Genomic DNA, 25,040 nt, shown 5'->3' with positions numbered 1-25,040 from the left:
CAAAGAGAGTGTTGATTGAAGCAAGTAAATGTTTTTAGATTGTATGGTAACTAGAGGTGTTGCTATCAATGCTAAAGAAGGAGATTGTTGGAACTACAATTGGAACAATTGTTATGTTGTCAAACCTTATTGGTGAGACAAATGCTACTTGAGTAGAGTGCTATATCAAGATGATTGATGAAGAAGATTTGAGAAGAAGAGATAACAAGAGGACCTAGTGAAAAGATTGAGCTAAATGGAATTACAAGCAATTGATTAGTTTTACTTTGGAAAGATAATGTGTTGTTTAATCATAACACTAAGTAGAGAAGAACAAGCACTTGATTAGTTGTACTTTGGAAAGATAATGTGTTGTTTAATCATAACACTAAGTAGAGAAGATAGTTTTGTTTAAGCCTAGAAGAGATGATCAATGAAGAAAAAATACTTAGGGTTAACTAAGCTTCAAAGAAGAAGATTAAGGAACTTATAGTTGAATCTGAGCTATGCTAGTGTCGACCAAGAGCTATGCTAGTGTCGACCAAGAGCTAGTAAAAGATAAAATAACAAAAAAGTTAGACTGTGCACCAATAAAAGGACCGAGCAATGATAATGTAAGTTGAGGGAAGAAATATAGTGATGATCGAGTTATCTAGTGATGACTAAGGCCAATGAACACAATGTTGGCCGAGTGACAACATTTTACAGTTTGTGAAGGACTTGAGTTTCTTGGCTGACATAGTTTAATTCTTGAAATATGGAAAGCATGTTAATGATAAGGATTGATGAGATGGAACATTTAATTTTAGGGAAACCATGTTTGAGTGTTTTTATGCATGGATTAAAGATAATTTTAGAGAAGTTTCTAGAAGAGGAATGAGGAAACAAAAAGATGGAAGGGTTTGATGAATATAACCTAAACCTAAGATCAATGGTGGTGTTTAAGCATAGAAAGATCCAACTACCTATTTAAGGAGGCATAAGGGCTAATTTTAAAAGGTTGGTAGTGGTGAGAATATCTAAAAAGGTTGGAGTAGTCGATTTTGTTGATTGGAAAATTTGAGAAGAAGACTAAACAACGAAGTGTTGAGATGAAACCGATTGCTTGAAGGAATACCAAGAAAATTAGTGATGGATATGACAATGGAGGCTAGCCAATGAGTCATTTGTTCAACCAAATTCATGATATGTATTTGTAATGTGAGTTGTATTTATTCAGATCAACATGTTGTTACTTTGAAACCATTGTATAAGTTAAAATCCTTTAATCAAGGTGATATTCTAATTGAATTTTCTTAAGTCCTTTAATAGGGTGATTAAATCGTTTAATAGGTTCACACCTAATAGTGTGTATTGTAACCTTTAATAGGGTTGGCTCCTAACAAAGGTCACTTCAAAAGAGTGAAAAATTGGTGACATGTTGCTGGTGGTTTTTCCCAAATTGGGTTTCCACGTTAAATCCTAGTGTCTTACTTGTGTGGATGTTATTTGAGATGTTTTACTATTAATGTTTTACATTTTGCAAGTTTGTTATTCTTGGGATAGTGGAATGCAATTTTATGTTACTAACAAGTTGCTATAGAGACTGATTGAATTAGAGAATAAATCTAAGTTATTTGAAGAGTTGAAATGTTTAATTGGTACATCTGGACCTAGGGATAATTTTATTCACCCCCTCTTAGTTATTCTAAATCATTCTAACATAATATTGTCCTTGAACCTAATGCTAAGCCTATTAAACATAAAATTTAAAAAATGAATGTGAGTATTGTTCTTCTTGGTAAAGAAGAGATAGAAACATTTCTAGATGTTGATTTCATTCGCTCTATTGCTACTCTCCTTGGATATCCAACATTTTCCTTATTTCTAAGGGAGAAAATAAGACTTGTATGTGCACTGACTTTCAAGATTTGAACAAAGCTTCTTTGAAAGGTGATTTTCCTTTGCCTAACATTGACATGATAGTGGTTTTGAATATGCTTTATTATCTTTTATGGATCAATTCTTTGGCTATAATTAGATTTTTATTCCTTCTAAGGGTCAATACAAGACTATGTTTATAACACCTCAAGGAATCTTTTGTTTCATTTTGTGCCTTTAGACTAATGAATGCAGGTGCAATATATTAATGTGCTATGAATATGATATTTCATGATTACATACATATGATTCTTAAATATCATGTTGACTGATAGGTGTATAATTGTGTCTCCTTTTTTAGTCTCTTTATGTGCTTTATTACTCCTTGATCCCTTTGAAAGTCCTTTTATGCCATTAATTATTAAGGGGATATAGTATATTTAATAGAGTTGTAAGGGAATGTGAAATTTTTGAAATATGATGCTAAGCATAGGAAATAACAAAGGTTTGATTAGTTTTTGCTACAAGAACTAAGAGTGGATGACATATCAGTTACAAGAACTATGCGAGCCATTGGAACAACTACATCCATATCATGATTCTAGCTTGCTATCTCATTTTTGGTAAATGTCCTTAGACAAATGAGATCTATATAATTCATGTTTTGTGTTCAATTACATTCTAGTTATTCAAAAACTTAGTTGTCTATTGAGTTATTGGTTTGTGACCATTTTTGTTTGTCCATTTTGCCAATCATCATTCCTCTATTTTGGTATAAAATATTAGACCATCCACTCTTGAGCCATCATCCATCACATCATACTTTCCACAGCAATTTTCCTATTCACCATGCACTAGTTTTCAATAAACTCCTTGCTGCTACTCATTATACTTCATGTTTCACTTTGTTACCTGTAATCACCTAAAAATGGTCATCTAGACTATTAGCCCCCTTTTCAACATTTTGGCTAAATTAATTCAATCATTTACCTAGACCAAATTGCTAATAATCAATTTATTTGATTATAACCTATAGTTTGACTATGCTATCCTAAGTTCATTATTTGATTAAAAGAACATGTCCCCTTTTAATTAAATAAAAGACCCCATTCTTCTAATCCACCTAAAGTGCACACATAAAGTCCTTTTTCTATTTTACAATTAAAAGAAAAGGCTTTGTGACTTTTGTCTTATATGCAAGTCAACTTATATTCTATTGGTTGACTTGAGTGTGCACATGGATCACTCCTCTTTTCAAATTCCACCGTTGATCATCCACCATATTCATCTTGATCTCTACCATCCGTACGACTTTAAAAGGGAGAGAGCTTTCCCCCTCAAAGGATCAATCCATTTTTTGAGTATTGTCATGCTGCAAGTTTTCTAATAGGTTTCTTTGGAGCTTTGTGGAGAACTTTTATTTCTTGTCTACATTCTCTCATACCATGACATTTTAGCTTAGATTCATGTTGCATGTTAGTTTAGCTTCTGTTTTGCAATAATCTCTCACATAGCTTAATATTTGGATTGTAACACTCTCACCCATGCTTAGGATAGCTGCACTTTTCATATTTATTCTAGCTTAATCTTTATTTGCATTGCATCCTTGAGGAACTCCTTGGGACATTTGCATTCTTGCATATTGTCTTTGGAACCTCCTATTCGAGTGTATATTTTTACATGTAGCTTAATATCACATAGCTTAATAATGGTATTGTAACACTCTCATACATGTTTTAGCATAGCTCCACTTTGCATCTCATTCTAGCTTAATTTTCATTTGCATTGCATTCTTGAGGAACTCCTTGGGACATTTGCATTCTTGCATCTTGTCTTTGGAACTTCCCATTGCATGGTTTAATAGCAAGAAGAGTATCTCTAAGGCTCATCTAAGAGCCCTTGAACTTGAAATACACTCTCTTGCACTCTGTGGATAGGGAGCTCTAAGCCGGCATCCAAGCATTCCGAACTCATGGAATCGTTTGGATAGAAGGGCTTAGAGTGGGACACAAATTGTTTGGTTTGCGACCATTTTTGTTTGTCCATTCTACCAATCATCATTCCTCTATTTTGGTATAAAATATTAGACCATCCACTCTTGAGCCATATCCATCACATCATACTTTCCACGACAATTTTCCTATTCACCATCCACTAGTTTTCGATAAACTCCCTGCTGCTGCTCATTATACTTCATGTTGCACTTTGTTACCTAGACTCCAAATTGTTGTAATCAACTTCCTGCCACAACCAAAATTCCTATAGCAAATAGGTCTATTTGAATCTTCATTATTTTGGATTGATCTTTAATAGCAATATTCATAAATCATGGTATGGTATTTAATGTTTAATTATTTAGATGTATGATTAAGAGCATTACTTAATAAGTATAAAGATATGCTTTAGATTAACCATGAAGAAATATTGCATATGAATTCCTTTTCAATCTCAATCTTAAATGTGTGGATTTTGAACTGAGTGATCAAAATTTTCTTAGTTTAATTTCTTAGCATGTATTAACTTGCATTCAAAACCACTTGATTTATTATCTTCATCCCTTGAGAAAATAGCCATTATATCTCTCACTAGTTTACGAACCCTAGATTAACACTCTTAGGGTATTTTGGTTCAATTTTATTTGTAAATAATCCATTAAGTTAGACCTCAACTTTACCCAATATTTTTGGCACTGTTGTTGGGGAGAGATATTAAAGACATGAAATTATAGTACATCAAGATAGGAATAATGTGTATGTGGGAGTGTCTAATCAAGTGTTGACCTTGTTTGGTTTGGTACTTTGGATTTAAACTACAACAAATCATTTAGGTGCATGAATAGGCCTAAAGATAGTCAAGGTAGGTTTGTTAAGAAAGAATTATTAGGTAGTTCAAAAATTCAAAAACAACAAAAGGAGAAAAACCCATTGACCATCGAAACCAAACCAAAGAATGAAGTCAATATCTAGCCATCTTCTTAATCCACCTCCCCTAGTATACATTCTAATTTTTTTCAACAATTCAATAATTCATACAAAGCTAGGTGTAGTAAGCCTCCAAATCCTCTAGAACAACCCTTTAAGACATACTATACACCTTAGGCAACCAAAGTTTTGGAAGAAGTCATGGCTAATAATAACATAAATAACACAGGAGATAACAATGTTGGAAACAATGGTAATGCAATTGTTCAACACAATACAACCTTTGACTTTCTTATTTAGCCTCTCGAGGATAATGCCCCTATGAAAAATATTCCTCACTAAACACTTCCTATATTTAAAGGGTCAACCTTTGAGGATCTTGATATGTTCCTATTTGAATTTGATGTCCTTTGTAATAGTTATGATTATCAAAGTGATGCACATAAATTTTGAAGCTATTTCCAACTACATTTAAATATGCTACAATATGATGGTTTATGAGTCTTAGGGACATTAGAACATGGGACCAAATGAAATATTATTTTCTAACAAAATATCAGAAGTATTGTAAGACCAAGGAAGTATGGGATGAATTCTTTCACATGACTCAATGAGAAGATGAGTTAGTTGAAGATTTCCTAGAGCATTTTGCCTTTAGCTTACAATGCTCAAGATTCCTTGATTTGACTACATACACTATCAAAATGCTCTTCCTAAGATGGATTCATGATGAAACCATGGATGCCTTAAATATGATTGGTAAAGGTGATATTTCTAAATTCTCCTTTAATGATATTTATGACATATGCAAGAGCTATTAACAATCTCATAGATCTGTTCATGGAACTTTAGGCAAGTTTTCCACCATGGGTAATGCATCAAGTATCTCCAAGTGAGAAATTGGTAACCTACTTGATAACCTTAAAATTGATTTAGTAAACATATGGGCAAGCAAATTGACACTTTGTATACTCTCAAGAAACAAGAAGCTAAAAAGGCCTTGGCTATATATTTCCCAACTTGTCGTAAGAAGCATGGACTAGAAGACTGCCCCTTTAATCAGACTCATATGGCATCCCTTGAGGAAGCTAGTAAGACTTCAATGCTATGACCATTTCTTGAAGGGATGGTTCCTATGGAGTACACCAAAGAACTAGTTTACTATATGGCTCCACGAAACTTCTTTCCACCTAGAGGGTTCTCTACTGAACATTTTCCCAGACCATCTTAACAATTTTCCAACCAAGGTCCATGGTATGGAGGTTGGAAATAACCTCAAACTTATCCTCAATGACCCCAAAATCTTCAACCTAGTACACAATTGTGGCATTAGGCATTGAGGCCACACATGACACAATATTAGTATCCACCTCCACAACCTTATACACAACCTTATCTTCTACAACAATCCTTTCCTTCACCACCAATGATAAGTCCCTATTAAAAACATCAACAATTTATTCCTCTAATACCTTTATCTTCCTCAAATCCACCTTCAAATCCACCAAAACTGCCTAGAACCACATCTATGCCAACTCAATTGAATCCAAATCCTAATGATAAGCCTCCTCAACCACTTTATAATAATGAGACAACTAATTTTCCTACCTATCCCATAAACACCGTTGAGTTGGATGGAGTACAACTCAGATCCAAGAAGGCTCTTAAATGACCTACTATAATAGAGATTCATGATGAACCTGAACAGGAGTTAGAAAAAGAGCCTCCCTTTCCCGACCAATTTATTCCTAAGCCAAAACCTAAAGAACTAACACATTTAGTGTTTGATATTTTAAATGAATTACACAATGTTAACATGAAAATTTCTCTTTTTCACACTCTTAAGGATATTTTGGTATACAATAAAACAATACGTGAGTTATGCACTTGAAAATAGCAAAAGAAGGAGGATCCAAAGATTGTTTAATTTATTTAACAATTAGCTGAATTGATGTTGCAGAATATAACCATTCCAAAATATGTAGACCTGGCAGCCCTATTATACACGTAAGTATTAGTAAAATTATTATTCCTAACACACTTGTAGATCTAGGTGCTGTTATAAATGTGATGATCAATGAAACAAAAATCAAATTATCCTTGGATAGACTTAGACCTAAACCAACGATGCTTCAAATGGTTGATGAATCCTTAGTTAAGCTAGAGGGGGTTATAGAAGATGTTGTTATTTCCATTGACAGTTGGGATTATCCAACCAATTTTATGATTTTGCAACCAAAAGCTACGTTGGGGGGGGATCCTTTAATTCTAGGGAGACCCTAGTTAGCTACTGCTAATGCCCATATCAATTGTCGATTGTGTAACATGGTTATTTTTAATGGAAAGAAAATAAAATAGTTCACCTTATATCCACCTGCTCAACCCTTATTAGATATAGAAGATCCTACATGGGTTGATAGTGATCTAGAAGATTCAGTACTAGTCCTTGCCATTGAAAAAGCCCATCACTTTGAGGAGCCTACTAATGACACCATTACGGTGAACTTTCTTTGGAATAGATATGAGTCTAATGATATCCTCAAAACTATGGTTTTTCCTTCTCATGCAACTGTTGATTTTCCTTTTAGAAATTTTCTCCTAATTGACAATCCTTGATCTATCCAACACTTTCTCGTACTACACTAGCTTTTGGCATATCAGTGTTTGTATAGTTCATTATTATCTTTAGATAAACCAGATCAATCATCTCATCTTATTCTTAATGCTCCTACACTGTCTAAACCTATGGAGATCTTACCAAGACATACTCTCAATATTAATCCATAGTTAACACCTACTAAAATTAAGGATCTTGTAGGTATGCTTAAAGAAAACAAAGTTACATTTTCATGGGAATATAAAGACATGTGAGGTCGCCTAAACACTTGTACCAACCACATTTACATTGAAGAAGAAAGTCACCCAGTTTGACAACCACAATGAAGACTTAATCCTGCCTTGCATGATGTAGTCAAGGAATAACTCCAAAAACTATTGAATGTTGGTTTTATATATCCTATCTCAGATGGTAGGTGGGTATCTCCTCTGGTTTTTGTTCCCAAGAAAAATGGTAAGTGGCATATTTGTGTTGATTATATAGCTTTAAATAAGGCTACTGAGAAGGATAAATTTCCATCACCCTTTATTGATTAGGTTTTGGATACTCTTGTAGGAGAATGATTTTTCTCTTACTTGGATGGATTCAGTGGCATATTTGTGTTGATTATATAGCTTTAAATAAGGCTACTAAGAAGGATAACTTTCCATCACCCTTTATAGATTAGGTTTTGGATACTCTTTTAGGAGAATGATTTTTCTCTTACTTGGATAGATTCAGTGGGTACAATAAAATCCACATTGCCCTAGAAGATCAGGACAAGACTACCTTCACTTATCCATGGGGAACCTTTGGCTACAATGTTATCCCTTTTGGGCTATGTAATGCCCCTACTACATTCTAATGAATCATATTAAGCATCTTTGCTGATCTAGTTAATTATTGTGTATAGGTTTACATGGACGATTTCATTGTCCATGGGAATACTTTTGAAGAAGCCAAAGATAACTTGGAGAAAGTACTTAAAAGATGTATTGACACTAACCTATCACTGAGCCATGAGAAGTGCCATATGTTAATGACTAAGGGAATTGTCTTAGGCCACCTAATCTCCTAAAAAGGTATCCAAGTTGATCCCAAAAAGGTACAAATAATCTAGGACCCCCCCTACACCTTCAACCCAGAACGATGTTAGGAGTTTCCTAGGTCATACTGGATATTATAAGAGATTTATTCAAAACTCTAGTAAGATAGCTTCTCCTTTGTTTGCTTTGTTGGTCAAAGTTGTTGTCTTCACTTGAACCCCTAAGTGTTAGGCTATTAAGAAAAAACTTGTGACTACTCATGTTCTTAGAGGCCCTAACCACTGATGGCTTTGATCTTTTGATGAGACTAGTACTCAAACAAAAAGAAGACAACCTCTTCTATTCAATTTACTACATCAATAAGAACTTCATAGGTGTTGCGGTAAACCATACAGAAATTGAAAATAAATTATTTAGTTGTTGTTTATGCCATTAATAAATTTTGGCATTACATTACTAGTTATAAAGTGTTTGTTCATACAGACCACTCTGCAATTCAATTTTTAATGAATAAGCCAGTGGTAACTAGTCAAGTTATTAGATGGTTACTTTTATTACAAGAATGTGATGTCACTATATTTGATAATCCTACTCAAGAAAATGTGGTTACAGCTAGATGATGGACCTGTTCTTGTTGATGATATGTTCCCTAATGAAAACCTCTTTGCCAGTTCCACCAAGAGTATGTGGTATGCTGATATCACCAACTATTTTCTTTCATGCAAGTTTCCACCACATTTCTCTCCTTGACAGCACTGTAAGTTGGTAGTCCTTAGTGGACAATATACTTGGATCAATGGTCTTCTATTCCATATTGGCATTAATAACATCATGCATCAGTGTATCCTTGAAGAGGATGTCTTTGATATTCTTTGCACCTGCCATATTGAACCTTGTGGAGGACACTTTGCTACTCAATAGACTACTCAAAAGATTCTTACTGTAGGATATTACTAGCCTACACTCCATAAGGATTACAAGTGTTATGTTCATCATTGTGATCAATGCTAGCGAATGGGTCATCCTACTCATTCTAATTAAATACCACTCCACCCTTAGCTCTCTATTAAACCTTTTGAAAAGTGGGGACTTGACTTTGTGGGACCTATCAATCCACCTTTTAACAACAAGGAACACATTCTTGTTTTTACTGATTATGTTACCAAGTGTGTTGAAGTGGTTGTTCTCAAGCATGCCCGTGATACCAAGATTGTTGACTTCCTATATTCTGAGATTTTCACTCACTTTGGTGTTCTGCAAGATCTTACTATAGATCAAGGACCCTAGTTCACTTCATATCTCATTTTTACATTAGTCAAAGAGTATGAAATCTGCCACCAAAAATCATCACCCTATCACTATCAAGTAAATGGAAAGGTAGAGGTCACCAATTGGGAATTGGAGGATATTCGTACCAAGATTTTTTCCCTTCATAAGCGTGATTGGGCTACATGACTCCTTGAAGCCATGTGGGCCTATCGTACCACGTGGAAGATCACCATTGGTCTGACCCTTTATAAAATGGTCTATGGTAAGAAGGTTGTTCTTCCTATTGAGTTCGAGATTAAGACTCCTCGAACCACACTTCAACTCAGTTTGAGTCTCTCCAATGTGCAACAAGAATGCATAACACAACTCCACTCTTTGGATGAACTCTGGCAGGAAACACTTCTGCATATCGAACTTGTTTAGAATTAATGAGCACTATGGCATGAAAAACACATTTTTCAATGTTCCTTCAAGTCAGCTAATTGGGCACTTTTTTATGATTCTCAATTTTAGGATTTCAAAGGTAAATTTCATACTCATTAGCTAGGTCCCTATGAAATCTCCCATGTCTCCAATAATGGTGTTGTATAACTCTGCACTATGAACTCCAAATGCCACACACTTCTTGTTAATGGGCATCAACTTAAGTTATATCAGAAGCCTTTGTTAAAGGAAGCCTTCTTTCTAGCTATCACCAAGGAATTTACTATGGTTCCTTTTGGGCTCCTTTGGACATAAAATTCAAAAAAAAAAAAAAAAACAAAAGCAAAAACAAAACAAAAAACACCCAACCCATCCTCCTTCCTCCTACTATTCCACTTCATTGCTACAAGAACCCATCCCATTATGTCTTATTTTGCGATAGGAACACTTGCCTCTTCCTATCACCCCTCTCTACTCCTAGTCATTTTTCTTTTATCATTCTTGTCACATCCCTTTTCATATCTGGCAACACTTCTCTCCTACTTCGCCGGTGTTCGCCCTTGGTTCTCCTTCCAACTACCGTCTTTCTTGTTGCTGGTGTACCTATACCTCTCTCCACCTTGGTAGTGTCATCATCACCATATCTTTTCATATCTACATGGTGCATCTACTTAAATTTTGTTGCATTGGCTCACTTACACTACAAGAAGTATTCTCTTTCCCTTTCCTCTTTATTATTTGTACTTTATTTCCTATATAATTACATGGCATGACTGAGATGATTCATTTTTCTAGTTGGGGGGTCTCTTTTCCATATCATCATTATTTTTCTCCCACATCATATTTTTCTTACCTCACTCTGGGTGTAACATTTCATGGTTTTCCAACCCCAGGTCTTGTCGTCATTACTTACCATATTGAGCAACAATTTCCTTCTTAATTGTCATTTTTGCCAAAAATTTTTTTTCCATCTTTTGTTGTTGTCACTTTCCCCTGCTACTGTTTCCTATTGCATTTTTGCTTCTACTATTTGAACATCATGGGTGATAAACATATTTGCCATGAACTTGACTCTACTGATGCATTAAAAGCCACTAAAGAAGCCCTCAAAATTTTTGCTAATTCTGGGTGGACATGCTACTTCAAACGGTTAAGTGGGTTTGATGAAGCCATTGGAGCTAAGTTTTTTGTAGGGTTTCAAGGGGAGACTTCCACAGTACATAGGGTCATGGGTTTACTTCAAGTTGGTGAGAATTATTTTCCCTCAAGATTTTCTAAAGTTGTGGACTTGAAGCTGCATACCAAATAATTCCTACAGTGTGGTGAATCCATGGAAAATGTTTAGGGGCAAGGAATGGTTTGTAAGTCTCTGCCACAACCCTCAGACGAAGTGGCTAATTTTTTGATCAAATATGTTACCTGTGAAGGGTGGTATAAATATGTGTTTTCTCACCACGTTTACTCAATGCTTCATTTATGGTATGATGTTCTTGTTAACCTCCCTTATTACTTGTTCTTCTCTTTAAAATGTTACTATAGTTAGTTTCTTGAAGGTCACATTGATTCACTGGTTCATCATGGGTTAATAAAACATTTAGTTCTTAAAGCCCTCTCTTTGACATAGCTTGCCCTGGAATGGGATGTTTTTATTGACCATGTTCTTATTTCCTTAACTGCTCAGCCAATTTTTCAAACCAATTCTTCTAAGAAATGGTTTGCAAAATCCCTATCTCCTCCAAAGCTAAAAAAATCAAAAGCCTTTCTAGTACAACCTTCTAAAATTCATAGGAAAACCCCTAAGAAAAAAAAAGAGAAACCAAGTTCATAGCAAACACAATGAACCTCTGGTAGATTATAGGAACTTGCTATCATTGTTGAACCCATTAAGGATGTGGAGGTTTTGTCCATCCAAGAACCCATACAAAGAAATGATCGTGCTCAGAGGAATATGAAGCAATCCAAAATATGGAGGGAACTCCCATATCTGCTGAGGAGGAATAATTACCATTTGGAAACAAGCAAGTGATTAGACATGAAAAAGACCTTGATGAAAAGTGTGAATAGGACAAAGGAAATGAACAGGGATAAGAATATAAAGATGAGCTTGAGGAGGAATTTGAAGTAGAAAGCATAGATGGCTAGGACAATGTAAAGGAGAATGTAATGGGAACATTAAAAAAAACTCTAGGTGAGAATTTTCTATTTTTTAATAATGAGAATGTTGTGGAAATTCAATATGAGGAAGCATTTGAAGAACCATAGATAGCAAGACTACTAACCAATACTGATATCCAAGAAATTGTAGAGAAGGTTAGTGATGATTCTTTTAAATATGGTGCTCAACAAGAAATCAAGTTAATGAGTGAAAGTGTTATTCAAAACTCTAGTGCAATATTGGAAACAAGACTCCTACAATTTGAAACAACAGAGGATACCCTTGAAGAAACCACTGTTATCGACCAAATTCCTAAGAACAACACACATTATATTAAGGACTAGAAAAATTTCAATACTTCAAAAACTTTTGAAGCCCATGAAATAGAGATACAAGTATCCCTTGCACAAATTTGGCAAATGATCATTTTTCTTCAACAATCTAATCAATAACCGCAGAAGCAATTACAAACAATTTCAGATCAAGGGAAAGGCACTACTTCAAGAGAAGGCACCACATATTTCATAGGAACCTCTAAAAATTTCCTTGCCCAATTTTCTGAGTCTGGTTGTCCGCCCAATTTTCATGAGGACATGAAAAATCCTTCAGTTGGGGGTAATGATAGGTGTATAATTGTGTCTCATTTTTGAGTCTCTTTATGTGTTTTATTACTCCTTGATCCCTCTAAAAGTCCTTTTTATGCCATTAATTATTAAGGGGATTTAGTACATTTAACAAAGTTGTAAGGGAATGCAAAATTCTTGAAATATGATGCTAAGCGTAGGAAATAACAAAGGTTTGATTGGTTTTTGCTATAGAAACTAAGACTAGACGACAGATTAGTTACAAGAACTATGCGAGCAATTGGAACAATTGCATCCATATTATGATTCTATCTTGCTATCTCATTTTTGGGAAATGTTTTGTTTTATGGCATTAGGTCCATAATGATTTTTGGTAAAAATGTCATGCTATTATTATTGTGTTATAATATGGTTAAAAACATGTGGCGTACGACCAAGATACTATTTGTATTTAGATGAAAGGTCGAAAGTCATAACAACTTGACTTGAACTTATTTTAGTATCTTGAAAACTATATAAGCATGGGACTAATCATAAGAATATATAGAAGAAAGAACATTTTATCAGAATGCTATTATCAATCAATTTTCAGTATTATTATCTAGTTAAATTGGCTTGGCTTTAGCAATTCTGTATTAATCTATAACTCACCAAGTGGACCAGAAGAAGGGCCCCCTCTTGGAAATCCTAGTGAGACCATTTCAATTTGCTTTGTGAATATATATGTATTGTTTATGTTTCATCAGTGCTCATTATGAATTGATTGCAGATTGATTTAAGTAAATGTGTAAATTTTCTTAGAGGAATGAGATTTGTATAATTTATGTTGTGTATTCAATTACATTCTAGTTATTCAAAGACTTAGTTGTCTGCTAAGTTATTGGTTCACAACCATTTCAATTTGTCCATTCACCAATCATCATGCCTCTATTTTGGTACAAAATATTAGACCATCCACTCTCGTGCCATCATCCATTACATCATACTTTCTACCACAATTTTCCTTTTCACCTTGCACTATTTTTTGGTAAATTTCTTGCTACCACTCATTATACTTCCTATTGCACTTTGTTACCTAGACTCCAGACTGTTGTAGTCAACTTCTCTTCGCAACCAAACTTCCTATATCAAATAGGTCTATCTAAATCTTCATTATTTTGGATTGATCTTTAATAGAAATATTCATAAATCATGGTATGGTATTTAATATTAAATTGTTTAGATGTGTGAATAAGAGCATTACTTAATTAGTATAAATATATGCTTTAGATTAACTAAGAAGATATATTGCATATGAATTCCTTTTTAGTCCCATTCTTAAATGTGTGGGTTTTGATCTAAGTGATTAAAAGTTTCTTAGTTTAATTTGTTAGCATATAATAACTTACATTCAAAACCACTTGATTTATTATCTTCATCCCTTGAGCAAATAACCATTATATCTCTCACTAGTTTACAAACCTTGGATTGACTCTCTTAGGGTATTTTGGTTTAATTTTATTCATAAACAATCCATTAAGTTAGACCTAAAATTTACCCAACATTGATGACATTCTTTCTAAATCAATAATACACAATGAACATGTGGTTATCTTGTGGAAAATTGTTGAACAAATAAGAAGTTATAATATGCAATTGAATCCTTGTAAGTGTTTGTTTGGGTTTAATATTGGAAAATTACTAGGATTTATTATTTATAACCATGGTATTGAAGTTGACAATGCAAAGATAAAGGATATTGTTAATATTCCTCCACCAAGGAATATATCATAGCTTTGAAGCCTTCAAGGGAAGATACAAGCTATTCACAGGTTCATTTCAAATCTAGCTGATTAAACTATTCCATTCACATCCTTGCTTAAGAAAGATGTTTCCTTCACTTGGAATGATGAATGTCAACAAGAATTTCAACAATTTTAGGATTATCTTACTAATCCTCCTATCTTGAAGCCCGCACAACCTGACAAACCTTTTAATCTTTATAGATCAACTTCCTTAACGAATTGTGGTTCTTACTCAACATGATGACCATTATAAAGAGCATCATGTTTACTATATCAATCATACTTTTATTGGTTGGAAGACATGATATATATAAATTAAGAAATAATTTATCACCTTAGTTTTTTCATGTCAAAAACTTTGACATTATTTCCTTAATGTAGAAGTTAATGAGATGGTGAAATTTGATCCTTTAAAACATCTTTTTGCTAAGACAGACTTAACTAGATGATTGGTAAAATGGATTATGCTTCTAATAGAGTTTGATTTGAAGTTTATATCTCATAAATCTATTAAAGGGAAAGCCTTTACCAATCATTTAGCTGAGGCTCCTTCTTTACATACAGTTAACACTCCGATTGAGTTTCTATGACTATTATCTATGGATAGGGATGAAGCTTTGGAAATGTATTTTTATGGTTCTAGATGTAGAATATGCATTGGAGTGGATGTAATACTCATGCCTCCTTCTAAGAAGTTAATTCCTCTTTCATATAAACTGACATTTTCATGTACAAATAATATTGCAGAATATGAAGCTTTGCTTGCTAGTTTGTGAGCATCTTTATCTCTTCAAATTATAAATTTAATACCTTTGCTGATTCTCAATTTATTTTACAACAAATAAAGGGTTTATATCAAGCTAAGAATGATAACATGATAAAATATCATGAACTAGCTCTAGATCTATTGAACAAATTCTCATCTTATGATATTCAACTAGTTCCTTGCAAGGATAATAGGCATGCACATGCTATGGCTAGCACAACATCTCTCTTATATCTTGATGATAATAAAGGTTTTCAATTCATTATTCACACTCTTAGAACCTTCTATTTCTGATACTGGTTCTATAATAGATAAGTGTTGTAACTTGTGTTTTGATGAATGGTTCACTAATATTTTTTAGTACCTAAAAGTCAAGACTTTTCCTAAATCTACTTCTTGAAATTCTCATAGTCATATTAGAAAATTAGTCATTTGATACATTATCTTGGTTGACTCTTTTTATTAAAGATCTTATGATGGTCATTTGCTAAGATGTCAAGGAAATAACAAAATTCTAGTTGCTTGAGAAGAATCTCATGTTGGATCTTGTGGTGGACATTTTGGTGGAAATCCATTGGTTAAAAAATCACTACAAATGAGATATCATTGGCATACAATGGAATATGATTATTTTTCTTTTTTCAAGAAATATCAACATGGTAATATTATTTATTCCTCTTCTATTGCACTTTGCACTCAACTAGCATCTTGGCCTTTTAGTGTTTGGGGTCTCAATCTCATTGACTTGATATCTCCTCCTTCTTCATGAGGACATGCTTATATTTTAATAGCTACAAATTATTTTACTAAATGGGTTGAAGTTGTTCCCCTTCGATCTACAAAAATAGAGGTTATTTGTGATTTCATTCTTCAGAATGTCATCTCTCGATTTGGTATCTCTTCTATAATAATTTCTAATAATGGAACCTCTTTCAAAAATAAGGAAGTTTAGAAATTCATGGAGGAATATCATATTCATCAATGAGTTTATATTCCGTATTATCCTTAGTCTAATGTTCAAGCTGAAGCATCTAACAAAGTCATTGAGAAAATCTTACAGAAAACAATGAGTATGCATGGAAAGATTGGCATATTCAGCTAACATATACTTTATGGGCTTATAGGAAAGGAGTTCATACTACTACTAGTACATCTCCCTATAACTTGGTATATGGTGCAAATTCTATTATGTCATTGGAACTATAAATTCCTTCTCTTCGAGTCTCTTTTCATGGAATGATTAATAATGACACATTTAGAGAACAATAATATATGAATTAGAAATTTTGGATGAACAAAAAATCAATGCATTGGAACATTTAAGAGTTTATCATAAATCCCTTCAAAATTTCTACAATAATAAATTACTTGAACACTCATTTGTTATGGGTAATCTTGTTCTTTATGAAAATCAATGAAATTTTAACAATCTACCAAATAAAGAGGGAAAATTGAGTCCTAATTCGTTAGGTCCTTTTTTGGTTATTGAAGTCTACATCTTTGGTGTATATAAGATTACTAATATGGATGGTATTCCTCTCAAGAAATCTATTAATATTATGCATCTTCCTTGTTATTATGTCTAACTTATCTTTCTTATACTTATGTTTCTCCTAATAGAATGATCATTATGTTTTATTGGCGTGTGATATTTAGAATCCCACAATATTACTTTAGAAACATTTGTATTCTCTATATCCTTATTATTTTCATATAATTGATTGCAACATTAATCATAGAAATAATAGTCTCATATATATATATGTATATATATCATTTGTCTATCTATCTATCTCAATCCTCCATCGGATGATAGCTCCTTGATTTCTCTCATCCATGATGGGAGGGAGATAGCATTTAGGATGCAATGCTATGGGTATGGCTCCTTGATGAGCTATGCTCCATCATGCACTCTTGTATTACCTGTACCTTGATCTCTAACTCTACTATGTAATGTTGGAGTCTCTCCCCATTCTCATCTCTAGAGAAATGGATGTAACGATATCAACATGTCTTCCTAGATCTGTTTCTCCTTTTACCTTGTGGCGATGAATGAATGGTACTCTCAAAACTATAGTCATGTCCTTTAGGACCTAACTCACAAAGCTCCTCCACTCTTTTGTCCCTGCAACCATATATAATCTTATCATATTCTATTTTCTTTCTCTAAATCAAATTTTAAATCTATAATTCATTTCTAAATCCTACTTGGCATCCCCTTAGGGTGATATGTGTCTCTCTCTAATGCTAAGGATGGGGGAATAGACCAACTGCTCTCTCCATGCTCTCATTGAATAGGTTGTAGGAGTGGAGTGTCACTCTAGGACCATGTGTAGCATGATTGGCTCCTTGTTCATCACATGCTCTGGTGGGGGCATCTCCTTTTCTCTCTCATATTCTCTCTCCTCATCAATAGCCTCCTCTTTTAGTGGTTTTTGTCTCTTATCTACTCTCTCCTCTAGCTCAGGAGTCTCCTCATCTCTCATCTCTTGTGTTGGTTGATCCTCCTCCTCCATCTCTCAACCCTCTCTCATGGCCTCATTCTCCTCTTAGATACCTCCTCTCTAGGCTCTGTAGAATGGACCAAGATCTCTCGTGGGTAGTCTAGTGGGAAAATAAGCCTCACTCCATGTCTGATTCAATATTGGGTGTACTCTGCTATACAACCTAGATATTGGTCTATTGTCATTGGAACATCCTCTCCATCCTTTGAATCACTAGAGGTGATGTCGGCTACTATAGGTCAACATATAGCTCTATCTCTTTGAATATATCTTTGAGGGTGGACATAATCTGGCACTACTCTTGGTACACACCAAGATATTGAGTGGGGGGTGGGGGGGGAGGGGGGGTGAATCAGGATCTATAACACTTTAACCTTTTCAACAATATTATAATGCATTCACCACATTTGACATCTCATATCCAATTGTTTATGCATGCATGACTTATATAATCAAATTGTAATGACATATAGATCTAGTCTATCAATTGCATGCATGAAAACTAACCACATGACACAAATATTTTGACTACCTAGAAACACTTCAAGGTGAAAGTAAAATTGGGGTGGGGATGACAACCACAAATCATCACTACTATAGTAATAAAGTTAACCTGTAAGGGTTACAATGTTTGACCATATCCAATGATCTACCTTGTGAGGGGCCTTCCCTGTTAAAATATTTTAAGACTGTTAGATCTCACCCTTTTAGAGGATTTTACACTTACAACAACAAAGTAAGGACTCTGTTAGGAGATTTATAAAGATTTGTTAAGAGATTTATCTTGAGTCAATCTACCAAAACTAATTCAATACCTGATCCTCGGTCTACTCTAAGAAGCCAATGTTGGATCTCCTCTTTCCAATCTATTCTAATATTTTATTTGATAAAGCTTTTATGTCCTTCATTGTTTAACTAGGTTGCTTGCTCTATTCTAGAATATCAGAGCTCCTTGCCTCTTCTACAATGTTCACACATTCACACTTGATTCACATGAATAGATTATTCACTCCTGCGTATCACCGTACACTTCAACATGCCATACAAAAGTATGTTAATATCTTCCCTATTTAAATATATCATAAAGAGTTTTCTACATGCTTCCTTGTTTCACCTCTCCATGTGATTTGTTCATCACATAACATAGGGATATGTGATCCATGTCATAAAACACGTAAAAAAACTCTATAACAAACTCTAAAAATATTAAATATGTTGCCCATGTTAGCCTTAAATGGTTTACCTCAATGTTTTTATCACTCCTAACTTGAATGTAAATTTTGCATTGCTTGACACTATTTCTATTACTTGGCACTCACTATATATGGTGTTGATGACCAGTCTCTACTATGCTCGTCATCTTCTATGTAAATCAACTTCAATATGCTTAAACTATTTAGTTAACATTAGACTCGACTTACATTGAGAATACTCAACGACCATAAACTTACTTGGCTCCTATAAAGCTCAGTATAGACATGCTTATATAGAAGTCTTTACATGACTCGACCTATAAATAGTAGTTTGGTTGCAGTGATGATCGTTTGACTTTGCCTAGTAAATGACTAAGTGTTTGACACTATTTGACAACAATAGTTACAAAGACCAACACCTACAACAAGTCAAAGTGTCTCAGTACTTGTTCATAATAGTACAACATGATCACATGACTCTATCTTCCCTCTAGGAATCTCTTCCTCTATGAAAATATTATCTAGTGTACAATATTAGGGTACTTTGCAACCTAGAGAGATGGTCTCTACACTATCTCATCTCCTCGCATTCAATCAAATTTGACTCTCCAAAATAGTAAGTCTCTAAATTTTCACAACTCAAGAATACTCGTAGAAGGCTCCAATCTAGTGCTACAAGAACTCTTGCTACTCTAGTGCATGTAAATGTTCAAAAAACCACATCTATAAGAGTGTATATATTGTCAAATTGTCCCTTTGGTATCTAGTGAGTTTTCTCAACTCTAAATACAAAGTAGCAAGCATACTCCTACCCCATGTAAACATTGATCGATCTCTCTCTATTTCTCATACCAAATGGGTAAAAGGTAGTGAGAATATTGTCCCGTTTCCATTTGGGGTCATGCTATAGCTTAGTATGCAACATATCCATTATCTAAATAAAGGAGTACCACCTAGACTGATATCATGTGGATTCATCTAATCTTCTTTGGATCTCATCAATGATCTCCAACATTTAGAGTACTCCTCATCCTCAAAAATATGCTTCACTCTTCCAAAAGTGAGGCACCACTAGAAGCCCTCTAATCAGATTGTAGAGTATCTAGTAAACATCCTCTAGTGTCATAATGATCTTCCTAGTCAAAAGATGGAATGAACAAGTATCCTCATCCCACCACTCTACCAATGCTAAGATGATACATCAGTGGAATCTCAAGTATGGAATCTGGCCTACCCAATACATGTCCACATCTTTCTGTAGTAGAATGTCATCCATTCTCATGTTTTGCATGTTATCCTATATGGAGTGCATCACATGTCACATCTGATGCTCTCAAAGAGACACTAACACCAATATATCATATCAAATTGAACATCAATATAGATTATCATACTAGGAGTCAGTCTAATCATTTTGGTTAGGCTCAACTTCCTCATCATTAGGGTTGAATTCCTTTGATTCAAGATCGATATCCCTAATTTAGGGTTGAACTACCTCATCAGGGTTGACCTCCCCTGAATCAAGGTCAACCTTATTCATTTGGATTAAATTATTGAGCATCTTTATTTTTGATGTGTTTTTGTATAATGAACCTTGTGTAATTTAATTTTCATATTTCTCTATTTAAAATCATAATCACATTTATAAATAGCTATGTGAGGGTGTTAGTTTTACATTCTTTCTTTATGGTTAGAATAATACCCCAAAAATTAATTATGGACCATATGAGAGAGTTGTACTTAAAATTTAGAGGAAGTTTGTCAATTAAATGAAGATCTCTCTAACTATATATTGCTAGTTTGTCCTCAATCTTGGGCATAAGGAGTTAATTCTAAAGTTATTTTAAGAGGATAATTTTTTTTAAATAATAGATATTTGGTGACTTTTTTGGGGATAACTAGAAATACAGGTGTGATTTCTTCATGTCTTCTCACAAATAAGGTTAGCAACACTATTTGTTAAAAAAATCTCAAAAAATTGGTTTAATATTAGGCCAAGAAATGAAATTAATCCCAACCTGGAAGGTGACCTATACCAAATTTACAAAAAATATTGATTAAAAATGATGTATTTCTCCATTCATTCTTGATTGCCTTCATAGAGAGTATTTGTGAGATTGAAAAAGAAAAGCTACATTCATTTGAAGATCATAAAATATGGTGTTATTAAGGGCATAAATAATAAATACTATTAGAGAAAAAAATTCAATATCTATAGGTTTTAGTGGCAATATTGCTATTGTTAAAAGAAGAACCAAAGAGCGAGGGACTAGTGCCTTATAATTTCTTTTCCCTTCGTGAACAAGATTCTATACTAACCCAAGATAAGTTAGTTTTTTTGTGGCATTAATCTACAATAAAAGGAAGTTTTGTACCAAAGTAAAGACAAAGAACTAAATTCCCTCTTAGCATGTGTGCAAAGAGGACATATTGAGAAACTACAATTTTCTTCAAAGGAGGAAGTATTACTAGAGGAGCATACGTTTTTCCTTCTTACAAGTTGGCATCTCAAAAGGTTGGATGATAAGTTGTGGTGTGAATTCAAGGACATAAGAGGTCACATCACAAAGATAGAGATTGGGATAGTTGTAAATCACTTAAATAATAAAGAAGGTACAAATCATACCATATTCATGCCCTTGTCCTCTTTTAAGTTATAGTTTTTTACTTTTGAAATTAAAAAAAAGAATCAAAATCTAGAAGTGGAAATTGTTTCTTTTGATGACACTAATTCCAAACCCAAACTATTTCAAAAAGAAGTTAAGAAATGGTTTTAAATAAAGCTAATCCACCATATTATTTTATAGCAATACTTTAACCCTCATCTTTATAATCTCTTTACCAAAGATATGAGAATGAGAAGACATAAGAAAATTGTTGGAAATATCAATGGGTAACAAGATACTAAGAGATGGGGGGGGGGGGGGGGGGGGGGGTAAATGTGTGAATCAAGATCTATAAATTTTTATACTGATAAAAAAATTAATTGAATACACACCTAATCCATCTCATATCTTAGATCTCATAAAACATAAACTTGTAATGCTTAAATGAAATCTATCTAAGCATAAATTCCATGAAATTATCAACACATAACACAAGTTATTTTGGTAACCCATAAACACTTCAAGATGAAGGTAAAATTGGGGTGGGGATGAAATCCACAAATCTTTATTGCTGCAACAACAAAGTTCACCTATTAGGGGTACAATTTGATCATATTTGATGATCTACCCTGTGAGGGGCTTGCTCTATTAAAATATTTTAAGACTATTAGGTATTACCTTGATTAAAGGGTTTTAAACTCACAATAAATTAAGGATTCTATTAGGAGTTTTAAATATGTCTGTTAGAACCAATCTATTAAGAGATTTTCCCTAACTCAAATTGTCAAAATTGATTTAGTACCCAATCCTTCTATTTTATTTGAAAGCTAATTTTGGATATCCTCTCTTCAATATCTCAATGTGATCTTATCTAATATGTATGTTCTATCCTTCACTGCTAGGTTTCTCTATCTATTCTCCTTTCAGACTTAACCTTCCTTACTCTATTCTTAGCTTTTTCACTCCTTCATGCTTCACTATTCATCTCACCATCTTGATTTAAGGTTGGAACCCTTATTAAATAGATAATCATAGAAAGTTCTAAATCTTAATCAACGATCCATATTTCATCTTTTTGTTGTTTTACCCTTCTGATTGGTTAATATGTTTTTCTTGGGATTAAATCCTTTTGAAAAAATGTGTAATCTTGTCCTTAATTATCTATAAAACCTTTAAATGTCATGTAGAAGTCAGCTAGAATGATTTACACAAGTGTTTGTGCCATTAAAAACTCATATGTCAAAATTGGTTTACTCGGCACTTGAATGTTCTGATGCTTGGCCATAACTAATATTCATGCTACCACTTGGCTTCTATACACTTAGCATAAACTAAATTCCCAAATGCATGGTCTCTTATATTTTACTTGACATGTATGCTGATTGGGTCTCAACTAAAGTGCTCAAAAACATTCAACTTGCTCGACATATGATAAAATATAAACAAGTCCTTTGTAGCTCGGCCTTTTCTAGATGGCTCGATCATAGTGATGACTGTCCAACACTACCTTGGAAATGACTAAGTGTTAAACACTAATAGGAAAATTGGGCTTAGAGATCAACAATCTCAATCTTTGACATTGGTGCAAATAATAGTTTGTCATGACTTAGCTTTGTAGACCTCAAAAAATGGTTCGCATCTATAGTTTAATCATATTTTCATACTTGTCCCATTTTCTCATTTCACCAATTCTGATCTTTTGGCCAACTTGATTATCATTCAAGCATGGTTTGAAAATATTCATCATCATTCATATTCTCTTTTGAATCAATTGCAGATAATTTTGAAACTGATTCCTGTTTTATCCAAACATTACAGTATCGACTCCAAACCATTTCAACATCATCAAAATCACATCTAATCAACCCAAAACCATTTCAACATCATCAAAATACTCTCTAATCAACCTAGAACCATCCCAAATCAACCCAAAATCATCCTAAATTATCCCTAATCAACCCAAAATGTGTCAAATATCTCATATCTATCATCACCTATCCATCCCTAGGCATTGGCATGTCTATCAGTGCCTTGAAAATCTATCAAACCTATCAAATCTGACCTTAGCACTATCATGTCCCTTAGTGCTAGGTCAAAGTTGTTATTCTCATCATCTAATCATTGAAATTGTTAAGTCCCTCAGTGTCAGATTGTGGCATTATCAAATCAATTCAATGACATTGACAATGTCCATCGATGTTATTATGATCAATCCTATCAATAAACTTTGATCTTGTGGCATTTACAATGTCCATTAAATGTCACATGTCCTTAATGTCCTTGGCATGATATCAATCCTAATCACTCAATTAATTTTATCATGGCTTTGATCTACCCATCATTATCCTAGTTGATCTAAATAATCATCATATTTCATCATAAGGATAATCATGCATTTATCTAATCAAATTGGCCAATGATTTACTAATTTTCCCTGTAGGATTAGATAACCCATAATCTAATCCTATTTCATTTTAATTACTTTTATCCCACATTACTAATTATTCTCACTAACCAAGCATCCTCAATTAATTAATATTTATGAATTGATTGATTCATCTTCACAAACTATGGGAATTTTCAATTTCCTAAGTCCTATTTTCCACTTCTAAATTACTAATTTCCACTTGCATGGAATTATTAATTTTTAATTCAAATATTCCATATAATCTTGACACATGAACATCTTACATCATAGATTCTCCCTTTACACTTGGCTAAGATGTGTCATATTTGACATATTTTATTCTTTACACATGTCTATAATAAGCCACCTTCATGATATATTCTTGTCTACAAGTGACTTTAAGGTGTCATATGCATGTTATAGATTCTCCTCCAATTTTAGCCATGTTGACTTTCATGTGTCATAGAATTATACATTTGGCATCTTGTGTCATATTTGTCATAGATATTCTAAGGAATATCAACCAAGTTGCACATTTGAATCAACAAGTGTCCATCCTCTCATTCATATCTCACCTCTTGCACTTTGGCTATAAATTGAGCCACATTGCTCTCATTTTTTTAATCCTTAAGAACATTCCTTAGAACCCATTAGACTTGAACCACACTTCTAGTACTCTCAATAGCATCATCATATCATTAGCCCTTTTCTTTCAATTGTATGCACTATAGGTAATTAGAGCTACATCAAATGGAGAAGAAAGAAGGACATGGGAGCTACAATTGAAGAGGGGGTTTTGCTTATGTTTTCTTCCCATATTTCAATTGGTTTTTAGGGTAGATTAGAAGGGTTTAGTCTATTTTGTTTGATTTTTTGTGGTTTCTCATAGTATGCTAGGTTCTAACCTATTTTCTAGTCCTACAATTGGTGAACCTGATGTGAAGATC

The sequence above is a fragment of the Cupressus sempervirens genome, chromosome 7 (genome assembly GCF_028749045.1).
Source record: "Cupressus sempervirens isolate cs-2001-9-10 chromosome 7, ASM2874904v1, whole genome shotgun sequence".
NCBI classification, from domain to species: Eukaryota; Viridiplantae; Streptophyta; class Pinopsida; order Cupressales; family Cupressaceae; genus Cupressus; species Cupressus sempervirens.
This window is presented reverse-complemented; position numbering follows the sequence as displayed.